Below are 16,965 nucleotides of genomic sequence, written 5' to 3'. Positions count from 1 at the left end.
CGATGCTGTAGTCAAATTTTCAGCCAAATCCGTTAACATTAGGCCGGTGCTAAACTCGTTTGAAGTTTGTATGGGAGTTTATATGGGAAAACATCGATTTTTGCAATTTTCTACTGAGGGGTTCTAATTTTCCTTAAAACACGTAATCAATCCTATAGAAATATAGCCTGGGATATGCCGAAAAACTTTGTCGAAGACCGCAACGTAATCAGACACTTGCGAAAAAAGCTATAGCCTAGACAGTACGGGCACATTCAATAAGATTTTATTGCTATTGTTATTCCTTTACATGTTAAATATTAAGCACCACCAGATGGTCTGCATGTAATATCTTTTCTTACAAGCTTCGGATGACTTTGCGGTCTTCGACAAAGTTTTTTGGCACATGTAAGACTATAGTTCTATATAATCGGCTATGAGATTTAAGTAAAAATAGTGCCCCTCATGAGAAAAATGCTAAAAACGATGTTTTCCCATATAAACTTTCATACAAACTTCAAACGAGTTTAGCACCGCCCTAATGTTAACGGATTTGGCTGAAAATTTTACCACAGCATCGTGGCGTCATATAGAACGAAATGAAAAGGGGCCCATCGAACTTTTTGACATGTGGTATTTTGAGCCACGCTATAGCACATACATCTCTGGTGGTTAGAGAGATGAGTGTAGCAACTATTGCGTTGTTGACAAGCACACAGGCTCGAGGCATGACACGCGAGTTTGCCATTTCATGTTTACTGAAAGTAGTAAACACCGGGTTCACAAGATTTCCTAGATAGAAATTCCCCTTACGGAAGTAAGGTTCTTGGCCAAGGCGACTTGGGCTGAACCATTTTGCACAAGTCTGCAAAGATTGATTGTTGCTGTTCTTTTATGCTGAAGATTGATCTGAGCTATCCTAACCGTAGCCGCTACCCAAACTAGGCAAGATTAAACTCTTCGCAACAACAGTACAACAAAGAACAGCAGCAACAAAACCAAATTGGTTTCGATTGGAAAACGCCAAAGGCGAGGATACACAAAATACACTGTGTAAATCGCATAATGCGAAACCATATAGGTGAAAATTTAAACTAAATAACAACATCTTCATAATCCCGCCCTTATTTAGCCTCAAGTTAGACTAAAGAAGGGCAGCCGATTCTCTCGGAGAAACACAAGGTCCACTGCACCATTGCTCCGGTTATCACAGTAAGGGCCACATACTGTGGAGGGCGCCCTGATACTCCACAGGCTCCGTTTGCGGTTAGGTTTTTATTAGACCCCGCTAGCCATTCATTCTTAGGCACGGTATTTTTTTTTGGTCTGTATTAACGAGATTTTTAACCCTAGGCTAGTTCATCTCGGGAGGCCTAGGCACGGTAATCATGAAGCCGCATCACACCATGAATTAGGGGTCACCTGTTTGTGGATTCTTACCACCGGAACAGGCGGTCCGTAGTGTTATTCTTAGCCAATAGGAAGCAATCAGTGAAGTACTAGATTGAAAGTAGTGAGCTAGATTTTTGCATGGGGAGATGATCAGTTCTCCAATTCTGCAATGAAATGGTGCAAACAGCATGGGTTATATAGATTCTTGCCTAATTTAATGTTGTTTGAGCAAAAGTTGGGGTAACTGTGTTGTTGAAGTTGCAAGAAATAAATAATACAACAACACAGTTACCCAAACTTTTGCTCAAATAGCATCAAATTAGTCAAGAAATCATATAACCCATGCTGTCTGTACCATTTCATTACAGAAATGGAGAACTGATCATCTCACCATACAAAAATCCAGCTCACTACTTTCAATCTAGTACTTCACTGATTGCTTCCTATTGAGACAATCGCTACCGACACTACACAGCTATCTACGCTGATCGAGAAAAGAAGTTAATATTGATGATCAACTTCATACGGGCCCGAAAAGCCGGACGATCTTCTTCGGTAAGGAAGTTTAGTAATCCTAAAATATCTCAAACGTATTTTGGTACGGCTCTGAGTTTCACAGAAGTTCACGTATCTGAGTGAGTTAGACTAGGTTACGTAACTTTTTTATAGCACAAATAATGATTACAATGAATGCAGAATTCAAAAAAATGAGTTTAATAAATATTATAAGCTCAAATTAAAAACTTTTCTCCCAAGCATAGGCGCCAACTTAGGGGGGGTAATCATGGTTTTGCCAACCCCCCCCCCCAATATTTGACGTTTTTTCTATTTTCCCATACAAAAAATCAGAAAAACCAGGCTTTGCCCCCCAATAATTTGACCAAGTTAGCGCGTCTGCTCCGGAGTATTTTATTTGCAAGTTTACCAATGAGCAGGCATGGCATGCTCTTCAGTGTGAGTACAGTAGACGTTCGCTCGGTGCAAACGGTTTAACTGCAATGCTTTTTAACTGCAAGTCCGCTAAGTGCAACAATTTTGCAGTTATCGCACCGCTATCTGTCAAAAACAAAACGTCAACAGAGTTGCGATGTTTTTCGGATGCACTTCAGCTGCATTGCGATGTTTTTGAGTGCATTTTGGCTGCGTCCAACAGCATTTGACATCTGTTTGACGGCTGTCAGTCATTGCAGTTAGCGAATTTTATTCGGTAACTGAAACGTAAACATGTTGCACTTATCGAACGTCTACTGTACTCCGTTTCGACCAGTAGAATTATTTGAAGGTATTTTTTAATTTGATGAACAATCGTACATAATTTAGTCGGATTCCATTTTATCTGATACTAGCTGTCCCGGCAAACGTCGTACTGCCTGCCTACTGTGTTTTTTGACGTACAGCTCCCATAGGGACGTCTCCCGCAAAGTCACCTGTATGGGAGCCCCCCGTTCCAGAGACCGGAGAGGTCCCGCACCAAGCTAAGAACCTTCCCCGGCCCCACAAATACTCACATACAAAATTTCACACCGATCGGTCCAGTAGTTTTCGAATCCATAGCGGTCAGACAGACAGACAGACAGACAGACAGACAGACAGACAGACAGACAGACGGAAATTCATTTTTATATATATAGATTTAAACTAACAAAAAAAGAGATTGAAGTATCTGAAGCGTTATCAACGCATCTGAAAAAGAAAACCTCTCTCTCCTGACGGACATCTTCAGCCAGCAGCGGTGTTTAACATGAATTTTGTTTTGGAATCTTCCAGTATAGCATAAACATTCAACGTCATTCCAACCAACAACAACAAACGGTCAGAGAAAAGCAACAGGCCGAGCCTCAGTCAACAAACTGCACCATCCAGTGGCTATATAGGTCAGTATTGTGTGCCTAAGCTGTGCGGTTCAGTTATAATCGCAATTATCATCCTAATTTTTCTCTCGCCTCATTATTACCTGCCTGCCAGTCAGCACTCTATGCTGAAGCACTTGGTGGCCAGCTGAGACGTTGTTGCCAGTAGTGGTGTATGATGGTGGTGTGGTAGGCCGGTCAGCCATCACGCCAGCATGCTTGCTAGCAAGTGGTCTTCCCTCAACCCAAGAAAACTCCAAGACGATCGCGATCGTCTCGAACGGAACCATATGGTGTGGAATCCCCTTCTTCGGTACGGAAGTGCGCTGATTTCGCTTTTTACGTGTTTATGTTTTGGCTCCAAATCACAGTGAGGCTATCTGAAGAATAGAAAATCAAAACAGAATACTTTCCATGTCTTTCTATGAGCCTACCTTCTTCTTCTTTATGGCTCGTCGTCCCCACTGGGACTTGGCTTGCCCAGCTTCAACTTAGTGTTCTTTGTGCACTTCCACAGTTATTAATTGAAGAGCTTTCTTTGCCTGACATTGCATAGTACAATGATACACTATGCCCAGGAAATCGAGAAAATTTTCCCGACCAGAACGGGAATCGAACCCGCCATCTCCGGATTGGCGATCCATAGCATTAAGGCGAAACTAGAAGCATTTCCTCTTTTTTTTTTGGTTTTTGATTTTTTTTTTAAATAACGAAGAAATATTTTCAAAATCGGTTTTCGTGCACATATAGAGTATGGATCAAGGAATCTCCTGATTTTTTTCCTGGTGGAAAATGTGTTTAGTTTTCGCAGAAACCATTTTTTGTGAAATTTTGCTTAAAAATGGTTTCTGCAAAAACTAAAAACATTTTCCATCTGGAAAAAAAATCAGGAGATACCTTGATCCATACTCTACATGTGCACGAAAACTGATTTTGAAAATATTGCATCGTTATTATATAAAAAATTAAAAACCAAAAAGTGAGGAAATGGATCCAGTTTCGCCTTAACCGCTAGGCTAACTGGAGACCCTCTATGAGCCTACCCTCCCCATCAAAAGTTCGAGATCACCCCTCAAAGAGAAGACATGCACACTTACTTTAGAGTCGTTTGCTCGGCTGTTCTAAATATTTTCGTTAAAAGTTCAGATTACTGAAGTTCAGCACAGCTCTACCAAAGTTTAGTTTATTTTTACGAAACGTTCGATATTTTTTCCCGAACTTCGGTAAGTCTTTGTTGAACGTTCGGTAATCTGAAATTTTACCGAAATTAGAACAGCTCAATACGGTACTTCACATACTAATTTAATTTGAGGAGGCCGGCAACAGGCCGAGGTATCAACACCCTAGAGCTCGGTAAAAGTTCAAATTGCGAAAAAGCTTTGATCCAAAAAATCGACCTTGTTGACCCAGCCTAGTTATCATAGTCACGGCAAGCCTCTTTAAAAAAACACGCTTTACAGAAACTGTTATAACTTTGGTTATTATTACTATTTATGTATGTTCTCAAGCTGATCATATACAATAAATACTGTACTACGTATGACACAAAAAGAAAAAAAAATTAAGCTACATAATTTTACAAAAATTCAAACTTTTCCTTATTTTCACGCACTTTAACATATGTAACCCCTTTATCTTCTACTGATATTTTTTTTTTTATTTTTTTTTGCTAATTTTTTATTCCAGTCTAGATTGTGAGTACATAGTGTGCAGTACAGCTATATTTTGATAGCCAAATTCGTTGGATTTCTAAAAATAATCGTTTGTAAAATATCCATATAGAAAGTTTACAATCGCTTTTAAATTAACACTTTCAAGTGACCCGAATGTTTGTAAAATAACTCCACACGATGTAGGGTATATGGATCATTCCTTGGCCTTATTTGCAAACCGCCTTGACAATTTTGACCATAACTCATGAATTAATAGCACTATAAATAATATGTTCACCCTATTACGCACTCTAGGCAATGCATGTTTCACCAATTAGTAGTAAACTAACGTAAATATTCAAGAATTTACTTAACTAAGTTGTAAAGATTCGATGTGATGGTATGCAACGTTGGTCTATGGTACAAAAATTGGCCTATTAGTGGATACAACGTTGGCCTATTGCTTTCCATGCACTAAAACCACTTATTATCTTATTTTTTCAATATTTCTGCTGAGGTATTATCTCTGTTTGTTTACCAATCATACTTTCAAATTACATTTTCGGAGCCAAATTTTCAAAAAACTATAAATAAATCACTTAAACTAAAGTTCTTTTTTTTTTAGTAACGAAAACAATGCAACCCGATTTTTGTGTTATATTTTTATAGTCACCGCACACAAAATCTTTTTTTCTGTTCGTTCTTTCTGGTTTTTACGCAAGCAATGTTGTTGGCGTCACTTTATCGGTGTTTTTGACGTCACTTTACTGATGGGCCAAGATTTGGGTACATAGTGAAAAAAATGTCCTCAATATTCGGCCCACATGTAATTTGTAAAATAGTTATTATTCGTTAAAAACAAACATACAAATTCAAACTAGCATCTTTGACCGTCGCATCAAATGTTCAGTTATTGAAAAGGTAATTCGAAATATTCCAGAATCATGCCGTTTATGACCATGTGTATAGACTACCCACTAAGCTGAAGAATCATGGCGTCTACAAAAGCTAAACAAAGTGACATTTTCATAAAATGTAATACTCCAAAGTACTAAAATTGAAACGAAATGTTACAGTTGTTTGGTGCAAAGCTTTTCCGATATCCAGTTCGGCATGTTTGTTTGAGTTTTTGGTTAACATTAAGATAGGCCGAACGAGGGGACTATGCCAACGAAGCATCCCGATACCCTACCTCTACGGAGCCAGCAGCACACCTGTTGGCCTGGGGTGCGAAGAAGGTAATAATTGCTCAGCGAAGAAGACCTTACCCGCCGAATCACCCAAAATCGGACGCGGCGAGCAAGAGGTGAAATTTCGTTTTTTTTCGGCATACGAGGCAGGCGTATGGATTTAATTTCCCTCCCGAGCAATTCGGGAAAATTTCTCCACCGTGACCTCGCTCTTCCTGATGGTTAACGCTTGCCGCTCATATATACCTGACGATAATCGTAATAATTATGATGGAAATCTGCCCGGGTGAAGTTGATTGTGATGATTAGTTTTCTCTTTCAAATTCACCTGGTGCCCGGATTTCACTGGTACTTATGGAGGAATGAGGGGAGGGCATAAGCTCCCCCTCTCAACTCATCTTTATTTTTTCGGGGGTGTTCCTTATTAGACGCGCTATGCGTGGTGATGGATAATGATGATTTGATGCGGCAAGCAAGCGCGCGTATGAGTAAACACCTTCGTCGAGCATCAAACGCGCGGGGTCTTGTGTGATCGTTTATGTTTTCTAAAAGCAAGTGTGTTGAGGTTTTGAAGGTTTCATTATTTTTTTTACTAATATGGAACTAGGTGCAGCGCAGCGTAACGGTGCCACATTGAAATAAACGGTCGAGCACCATAAAATTAGATGTCTCATTTGTCGTTTTATAGGCTGCATTATAAATATGGGTTGCTGGGTACTGGGTATAGGTGTATAAGGTGACACAGGAGTCTGAAAGCTTAAATTGATGTCACTTTCGAAATCACTAGAATGAGTCATGACTGACCTAATAACACGTTACGACCAACCTCAAGAGATGTTTATCCGTACCTGAAAAAAATAAAAAAAAAAACAAAAATTAATTAAAATATTATTTTAAACAACGAACTTTTTAAGAGACGTAAGTTTCATTAGTCGGACGTAAATAGTAAAACAACTATTCGCAACAATAAGCATTACGGCGTTTCAGAGAAGCTCGAGGGATTTCAGAGTGTTTTCGGGAGTTTAAAAGGTATGTCAAAGTATTACAAGGGCCTACGGCCCATATGGCCATAGTAGTGGTGGCGGACGATAAAATAAAATATGTAAACAAAAAAGTATTACAAGGGGCTTCAGAGGCTACCTATGGGGTTTCAGAGAGGTTTTAGATACACCCTGATTCCACTATAAGATTAGCTCTAGAATATTTTAAGCCCTTTTAGGGCGTTTCTGGAAGTTTTAGTCAACTTCAGAATGTTTTCAGAGGCGCTGCAGTGGATTGTAGGGACATTTTCAGGGGTTTCGTCTTTGAAGGTTTTTCAAGTTAAACGCCACAGCTTAAATCTTTCTGAAACTCTTAAGGAGAGGCTTCAAAGAATACCAATATGGCTGCCACAATGGCCGACTTAGACCCCTACTTACGTTTTCAAGAGCACAAATCTTAAAAATTTGTAAACAAATGCGCACGATTTGGAAAAGCTGCCTCTTTTTGCAAGTGAGCAAAGCCAGGAAAATCAAGTGCGCCTTGGTTCGATGCTTCGTTCGTCAGATTTGTGCCTCTATAATTTTATGCAAAATTGCAATGGGATTTCTTGATGTTTCACCTTGAAATACCACCGAAATTTCCTGAAACTCTTTGAAACTCTAGGGGCCCCCTAAACCTCCTGAATGCCTCTGAGACCTCATAAAGCGCCACTTCAATCTCCTGGTATCTCCTTAAATCAATGCTGAAAATGTCATTTCGACATATCAAATTTCTACTAGAAATTCTATGTCTATTTCTACTAGAAAATTACGAATAACCCGCACTTTTTCAAATCATCTTCTTCTTCTTTATGGCTCGACGTTTGCATTAGAACTTGGCCTGCCTCTTTTCAACTTAGTGTTCTAAGAGCACTTCCACAGTTATTAATTGAAGAGCTTTCTTTGCCTGCCATTGCATGAATTTGTACATTGTGTGGCAAGTACAATTATACACTATGCCCAGGGAGTCGAGAAAATTTCCTCGACCGGAACTGGAATCAAACCCGCCGTCTTCGGATTGGCGATCCATAGCTTTAACCACTAGGCTAACTGGAGATCCTGTACTTTTTCAAACATTTAAGGTAAATTTCACGGATTGTCTTCGAAAATGCCAAATGATATTCACCATGAATATCAATTGGCAGTTTTCGAAGGTAGTCCGTAACATTTACTTTAAATATTCGAAAAAGTTCGGGTTTTCCGTAACTTTTTTGTAGAACTGGTCTAGCCGCACACCATATTCTAAGATTCAGCTTTTAAAATGAGCTGTAGGTGATTGTAATTAGATATGTCGAAATGACATTTTCAGCAGTGCTTTAAACTCCAGATATGCCCTAGTAAATCGTCTGAATCTCCCTAAAACCTCTTGCATTGCATATTAAACACCCTGTAACACCGTGAAACTATTCTGAAACCCTCACAAACCCTCCGAGATGCCTTTGAAAACATTCTGAAACCCAATGAGGTGCCCTTAATTACCCAGGATACCTCCTAAAACTCCTTGTAATAGACCTTATAGCCCTTTGAAACCCCCTGGAATGAGAGAAGCGTGCGACTATTTTCGTTGGTCGGTCGGTCGGCTTTTTTCGGTAGGGTTATTGGGACGAGAGCGTTGAATGCGGAATCGGAAGCGCGCAACTATTTTCTTGGGTAGGTTGGTTTTCACGTTTAAGTAAACGATCAATGCGCTGCCGCGTTTAATATTGAACGACCATTGACGTATGTGCATTACCCTTACTATTCATAATCGTGATGAAGACTACGAAGTGTATATATTTATATAACTAGTGGATCATATCACCTACCAAAGGTGGCTCCAAAATCCACACCTTACCCTGCCCTACAAACAAATACTCCTTCCCGAAACAACTGTGGGGATGCTGTGGATTCCACAGTTTCTAGTAACAACGGTTGTCGAACTAACATTCCTTCCTTTTCACGATGACCGTAAGGATGTGGCCGGCGCCGTTATTGACTTTCAAATAATGAACTCTCGAATTGTGCACATTGAGAGTGTATAGCTAATCCCAAGCACCATTCATTGGTTCTCTGTGCAACTTCGATTGTTCTGGTCAACCACGGAGTAGTAACTACGATGTGTACGATTATCTTTGCTTTGCATTGAAACCACCTGGAATGCTCAAGAAAATCCTTTAGCTTCTTATTATACTAGCTATAAACGCGAAAAATATCCCTGAACCCTCTGGAACGCTCCGAAATGTCCATCAAACCCCCTGAATCGCTTTCAAATATTCATAATACTGAAACCTCCTAGAACAACTTCCAGAGCTCCCCTAAAATGCTTCTGAAAGCACATAGAAAACCTAAAACCTAAAATCATCCCGGAATCACTTTATAATTGAGACTTAATTTCTCCTCCCTGAAGATGAAGATATGACGAAGCCACACCTCGAATTTTAAATATTAACACAAATCTGTAGAACCGTATGTATGACCCTCTAATTCACCCATTTTCCACTCCCTCCCTTAGATCCCACTAAGATCTTTTTTGTTATTTCCCATAAACTCAATAACAGGTGCTGTTGTCTTACTTTCCGCCATTACATTTTCTTAAGTACACCATACTAATGGTACTGAATAGCACTCTCTATATTTATGCAGGGCATAAAAGAAGCTCAATAATTATAACGATACCGTCTACCCCCGTTGGTTTGACCGCATCTAATCTGAACACTTTTTAATTTGCCCCCTCTAATTTGCACATCGTTCAAACTAAAAATGGTTCAAACGTCATACTGCTCGTGGAACGGGGTGAAACGGAACACAGGATCAAAACAAAACAGCAAAATGGGTTACCATTAGTGTGTTTTTTGATGCCCACATGTTCAAACCAACGGGGGTAGATGGTATCTATAGATATTATATAGAGCACTCTTCTTTTTCTTCTTTTTTCTGGCCAACTAGCACCGTTCGGCGCCACTTGTGTTTTGTGTCGGCTTGGTCTAGGAGCTAAGCTTTAAATTCCGACGCCCCAGGGAGACACCCACCACACCTGAGGAGCCTACATATCGAACCCATCAACACATGGGCCGGGACCTATGGCTTTACTTCCTATCCAAGGGAAGGCGTGATCACGGATTTTATGTCTCAGAAAATCCCATCGGCGTCGACGGGAATTGAACGCCGACCGACTGGGGTTAGAGGCAACCACGCTTACCCCTACACCACCGACGCCAAACTTAATAGAACACTCAAGTACGCTTGTTTTTAAGTGAATGTTGCTGGTTGCCTTCAAAGATGGAGTTTTAATGCACTTTTGTGCTCGTTCACGGTTGCCGACATCTTTATCATAACTTCCACATTTCACAAACTTTTTCCGCAAGAAGTAACGCAAGAACCTGCATAACTGACCTCACTGCAACAACTTTCGCAAGAAAAATAGAGAGAAAATTGAATCGGAGAGTTGTCAGGTGTCAGGTAGATGAGAATCGAAACAAAATCAAGAAAGAACTGAAGAACTCTTTAAAATAAAAGTACTCAGATTGCCATATCGCAATTATTGCAAAATACATGCTCATGTAAGTGCACTAGCTGATGTGCGAATGTTATACATTATATGTGCTGCATATTTGCTCTCAATTTCATATTAATGGCATTTTCATTACTTGTGGATTACTTCGAGCGAATTCCGAACAAAATTGCTGTTTTTTTCAAACAATTTGGTTATACACATATCATCATGGCGCTAATGTTTTGGCAGCTGCAATTTTCCTTAATCAATTCTGCATACTTAGACGAGCGTTTGAACCGAATATCTGCGCGGGAAGTAGATGGGAGCGACGATTATGTTGTTAACAGGCACACATATACTCGAGACATGATGCGCAAATGTGTCATTTTATTTCTACTGGAAGTAGTAGTTTACGCAACAAGGTGCAGAATAAGGCTGGCCGAGTTGGATAATTACGATGAGTGCTGTAAAAATCGAGTTTTGCACCGAGTTGCGTACAACGTTTTTTGCAATTTCATAAATTACCACTTGAGGATAGTTTTTATCTAAAAATGTTCATCAAACTGCACACTGATGTTCATAGTCATGTTTAAGAAAGTCTGATCATAGCAGGTTATACTGTGCAGTTGTCACAATTTTTCAAACATGTGAAAAAGGCACTATTACTTATTGAGCTCCAAGTAAAACGTTTTCTGATTTAAAACCTTAGTTAGAAAAATTTATAAAGAATAGCTTAAAACTAATGAGGACGAGCATATTCCTTTCAATTTCACTACTTGTGCTTATCTTCGTACAGATAGGCCTATTTCATCTGTGAATTACAGACTTTTTTAGTGTTGAGTGCTCAACTGACATGTTAACTGTCCAACTCATGTCTAATTCTGCAAGCTCAGTACTTCTAACACTTTTGCTCGGACGGACAGGTTCTATGAAGTTTGTGCGATTGCATTATCTAGAAATCAAAGTCATTATAATTACTGTTTTAGCTTCCCTGCTTTAGCTCTTATTATCAGAGATTCTTCACTGACAGTAATCCCAATGCTTTGTTTAAAAGCATCCAGGAGATGGTTCTTCAAATTGTAAATAAATCGAGCAAAAAAACGTTTTCCACTTAGAGTTTCGAAAAGTACGTCAAATGTGGGGAAAGATGTGACGATTATGTTGTTAACAGGCACACATATACTCGAGACATGATGCGCAAATGTGTCATTTTATTTCTACTGGAAGTAGTAGTTTACGCAACAAGGTGCAGAATAAGGCTGGCCGAGTTGGATAATTACGATGAGTGCTGTAAAAATCGAGTTTTGCACCGAGTTGCGTACAACGTTTTTTGCAATTTCATAAATTACCACTTGAGGATAGTTTTTATCTAAAAATGTTCATCAAACTGCACACTGATGTTCATAGTCATGTTTAAGAAAGTCTGATCATAGCAGGTTATACTGTGCAGTTGTCACAATTTTTCAAACATGTGAAAAAGGCACTATTACTTATTGAGCTCCAAGTAAAACGTTTTCTGATTTAAAACCTTAGTTAGAAAAATTTATAAAGAATAGCTTAAAACTAATGAGGACGAGCATATTCCTTTCAATTTCACTACTTGTGCTTATCTTCGTACAGATAGGCCTATTTCATCTGTGAATTACAGACTTTTTTAGTGTTGAGTGCTCAACTGACATGTTAACTGTCCAACTCATGTCTAATTCTGCAAGCTCAGTACTTCTAACACTTTTGCTCGGACGGACAGGTTCTATGAAGTTTGTGCGATTGCATTTTCTAGAAATCAAAGTCATTATAATTACTGTTTTAGCTTCCCTGCTTTAGCTCTTATTATCAGAGATTCTTCACTGACAGTAATCCCAATGCTTTGTTTAAAAGCATCCAGGAGATGGTTCTTCAAATTGTAAATAAATCGAGCAAAAAAACGTTTTCCACTTAGAGTTTCGAAAAGTACGTCAAATGTGGCGAAAGATGTGACGATTATGTTGTTAACAGGCACACATACTCGAGGCATGATGCGCAAATTTGTCATTTTATTTCTACTGGAAATAGTAGTTTACGCAACAAGGTGCAGAATGAGGCTTGCCGAGTTGGATAATTACGATGAGTGCTGTAAAAATCGAGTTTTGCACCGAGATGCGTACAACGTTTTTTGCAATTTCATAAATTACCACTTGAGGATAGTTTTTATCTATAAATATTCATCAAACTGCACACTGATGTTCATAGTCATGTTTAAGAAAGTCTGATCATAGCAGGTTTTACTGTGCAGTTGTCACAATTTTTCAAACATGTGTCCAGAAACCATCAAGAATTTGATCAAAACTGAAAACAGTGCTGTAATAATTCATTACGCAACGCAAATCAGTGCTGTTATGAACCATTACAGCACTGCTAATTTGGTGGGGGAAAGTAGGTCTTTTCCTGGCAAATTTGCGTGAGGCAAAACAGCCTATTACGATGAGAAATTGCAAAATAGTAGTTTACGCAACAAGGTGCAGAATGACGATTTTTACAGCACGAGTCGTACATTTATCCAACGAGGCTTGCCGAGTTGGATAATTACGACGAGTGCTGGGAAAATCGAGTTCTGCACCGAGTTGCGTACAACGTTTTTTGCAATTTCATAAATTACCCGTGAGGATAGTTTTCAACAAAACTTTTTCATCAAACTGCACACTTATGTTCATAGCCAATGTTTAAGAAAATCTGATCATAATAGGTTATACTGTGCAGTTGTCACAATTTTTCAAAACTGCGTCCAGAAAGCATCAAGAAGTTGACCAAAACTGAAAACAGTGCTGTAATGGTTCATTACGCAACGCAAATCAGTGCTGTAATGAATCATTACAGCACTGTTAATTTGGTGTGGGAAAGTAGGCCTTTTCCTGTCAGATTTGCGTGAGGTAAAACAGCCTATTACGATGAGAAATTGCAAAAAAATATATACCAAATTCACAAGATCACCTAGTCCTAGATCAATGTTTTTCGAAATTATGGTTCTTGTTTTGAAGTCACTTGAAATCAAGCTTGAAATGGTATAGTTTTGCAGAAGTTTGCCTACATTGATCGTTGTTGTTCTTTTGTCCTGAAGAACGAGGTGTGCTATACTAACATAATCCCCTACCAAAACCAAGCAGGACTAGCCTCTTCGTAACTTTTGCATCGCTAATAGCTATTACTGCACGAAAAAGATACGCAGCGACGTGGAGTACGTAAGAATTTACAGTATATGGAGACAATGGAGTCCTTTTTAAAGTTCATGAATAGTGAAAGTTCGTTCACTATGCCACTGGATCTATTTCGTATAAGTTGCTAGGCCTTTGCTTTGTGGAGAGGGTGGAGACGACCCAATAAAAAAAATTCAGAGGTCTCATACAAATAGTGTTATACAGGAGTGAGAAGGAGTTGGAAATTGTCAATTTTTGAGTGACGTAATTTGTGGACGTTCCCTTAGGAGCACGCATACGTGGCGTCACTCGTCAGTGCTGAAAATATCATGTCAGCATATCTAGATTCAAACATCTACAGCTCATTTCAGAATCTGAACCATAAAATACGATAAATGAAAAACTTGTGCGGCTAAATTAGTTCTACAAGAAAGTCACGGAGTAACCGCTCTCATGAAAAATTTGAGCACGATCGGTTGCATCTAAACTTTGCGCATTGCAATTGAAATTTGTATGGGATTTTGTGTGGGAAAACATACTTTTTTACATTTTTGTCATAAGTTGAAAAAGTTTGTCTGAAACTTTTTAACCGATACTATAAAATGATAGCCTAGGATGTTCTGAAAATTTTTGTTGAAGACCGCAAAGCGATACGATGCTTGTGAAAATAGTTATAACCAACGAACCGCATGCATGTGTTTATGTTTTAACATGTAAAGGAATAACAATAGCAACAAAATCATGCTGTTTCGCCTGTAATGCCAACGCTACAACTTTTATAATAGGCATCAGATCACTTCGCGATCTTCGACAAAGTTTTTCAGGACACCCTAGGCTATGTTTTCACTTTACCGGTTACATGGTTTTAGAAAAATTTGAGCTTGTTATAAGAGAAATGTAAAAAAGTGTGTTTCCCCATGTAAAACCCCATACAAACTTCAAACGCGATGCGCAAAACGTAGACATAACCGATCGTGCCCAAATTTTGCACACTTATTTAGGCCCTGAAATGGGATCAAAAAAGCTTTGATCTTATGGGAAACCATTGAATTTTTCATTTTTCCATATAAACGATGACCCACTCAAATAGATATACAGTGTATATTATACACACCATGTAGAAGAACTTCTTCTTATGCTTCTTCTTGGTGAGACGTTCTCTCTGGGACAAAGCTTGCTTCTCAGCTTAGTGTTCTATGAACACTTCCACAGTTATTAACTTAGAGCTTTCTGTGCCAATTATCAATTTACATGCGTCAATTGCGTATATCGTGAGGCAGGCACGAAGATACTCAATGCCCAAGGAAGCTAGAGACATTTCCTTTATAAAAAAATCCTGGTCGGTCCAGGAATCGAACCCGTCACCCTCAGCATGGTTATGCTGAATACCAACACATTTAAAGCCGTGGCTAAAGAAGCCCTGGTCACTGTAGAAGAACTTATAGTAAGCAAAATGGTAAACTACAGAAGCGTGCGTGTCGGTAAAGTTTGAAATAAATCAGCAAACCTAATCTCTTTAAATGTTACAAAAAATATCGTTTTCTACATAGCATCACGAAAGAAACAAGTCTCAACTCAACACCCACTTGCCCATCATGATTCCATTTGTGGACCGAGAGTGGCACAATATACAGTTACATGTTTCTGCAGCAAACGACTTAGGTACTGCGGACTCACTACTGGTTCATGGTGTTGCTGTTGTTGTTGCTAGAGACGTTTACCCCTGTAGTAAACGTGTGCACTTCTTCCAATGATCAGAGAGCAACAACGAAGCACGGAAACGAAAGAGGTCCGTACTGGAGCACGCCAATATATGGGTCAATTTCGGTTTCGTTTGGCTGGTTCGTTGCATGCAGTCTGATCTGAGCTATTTAGGTTTCACTGTTTGCAACGCGGCGGCTCAAAAAGGTAAGCTTAAGAGTTTGCATTTACACGCATCAATTTGTCACCGCAGTGCAAGGTAAATCACGAAACCCATAAAACGAAATATCTACGCCATTTTTGCACGACCTTTAAATGTCTCATCTACACCACCAGACTGACCGACCAACCCATCAACCAACCAAAAAGACTTACCGACAATCGTAAACCATTAATTGTCATCGTAAATCCAAACGCTCTGTCAGCAAAATGCATTTTGGTGGTTGTGGTCAATCACCCGCGCGCCGCAATAAGTGAAATCGAAAGTGTCATTTACTGCGGTGCCCATTGGACCAACCTCGAAGCATTAGTGTTACCTTGACGGATATAAGACCCTCGAAGCGTGGCTTATTTTGTTAATATATTCTGCTTGCAACTGCATATCTAGAGGGGGTCACTTGATTGGATGGAAATATGTATGAATTTTCCTCTGGTGTATGAATTAATTTGGCCTTAAAGTTTTTGTATGGAGAAGTCGGAGAAGTATTCAGAAACGAATAGTCACTTACTGCACAAAATAGCAACGTCATTTATTATTAGAGATAATAAAAATATAGCGAACAGTGGGATCACTAATACGATCAACCAACGCGGATCAGATACATTACTCAATTCTTGCAATTTTAAGTATTTTCATGACAAGATTTCATTCGTGACTGCCCCCGCAGATCAAATGAATGATTAACGACCACATTTGTGATTGCGCCGCATAGTGTATTATTATCTACTATTATACTTTTATTATACTTCGAGTGGGCGTTCATAACCACGTACCTACTGTGAATGCGTCATGTACAGCGCGTGCCCGAAACATGAATCCACATCAGCGATGTAACATAAAACAATCACTGTGAAACGAGGTGACTTTGATCGTGCGTTGAAAAGTTGACATGGTGTACACGGTTTGTCGTTTTGGTATCAAACATTCATCACATTGTGAAGTGGGCTATGAGTAACGTGTGGCTAAAACATAAGCCTTGCACGCTGAGGACCTGGGATCGAATCCCACTCCCGATAAACTCAATGTGTGTTCTTTTTTGGGGGGTCATAGAAAATTAGTAGAATATATTTATATAAATATTTCGAGCTTGAGCTTTTTTGACCGCCCGTGGATGCCACTCCAGTATCGCCAAACCAGCTACACTCACACAAGGGAACCAATGACATATCTGCCGAGGACTAAGCATTTCAGTGTGTGAGTGTTGGTGATCTTGTTTTTTAGGCGACAATGGCGTCTGCCACGTCAGGTTGCAAGTCAATGTGTGGAAGGGGAAGGAAGTGATGGTTGAAATCGTTTGTATTCACAGCAGACCGAATATAC

The 16,965-nt window shown here is 39.4% G+C and overlaps 1 protein-coding gene across 3 annotated transcripts in view; it reads right to left on the bottom strand.

Moving 5' to 3' along the window:
* Window positions 1-16,965, bottom strand: part of LOC109398743 (uncharacterized) — a 175,869-nt gene that overhangs the window by 111,612 nt on the left and 47,292 nt on the right. The window lies entirely within an intron of this gene.

This window comes from Aedes albopictus, chromosome 3, assembly GCF_035046485.1.
Source record: "Aedes albopictus strain Foshan chromosome 3, AalbF5, whole genome shotgun sequence".
NCBI lineage: Eukaryota > Metazoa > Arthropoda > Insecta > Diptera > Culicidae > Aedes > Aedes albopictus.
Note: the sequence above shows the minus strand (reverse complement) of the source record. Positions and strands in the feature narration are given on the sequence as shown.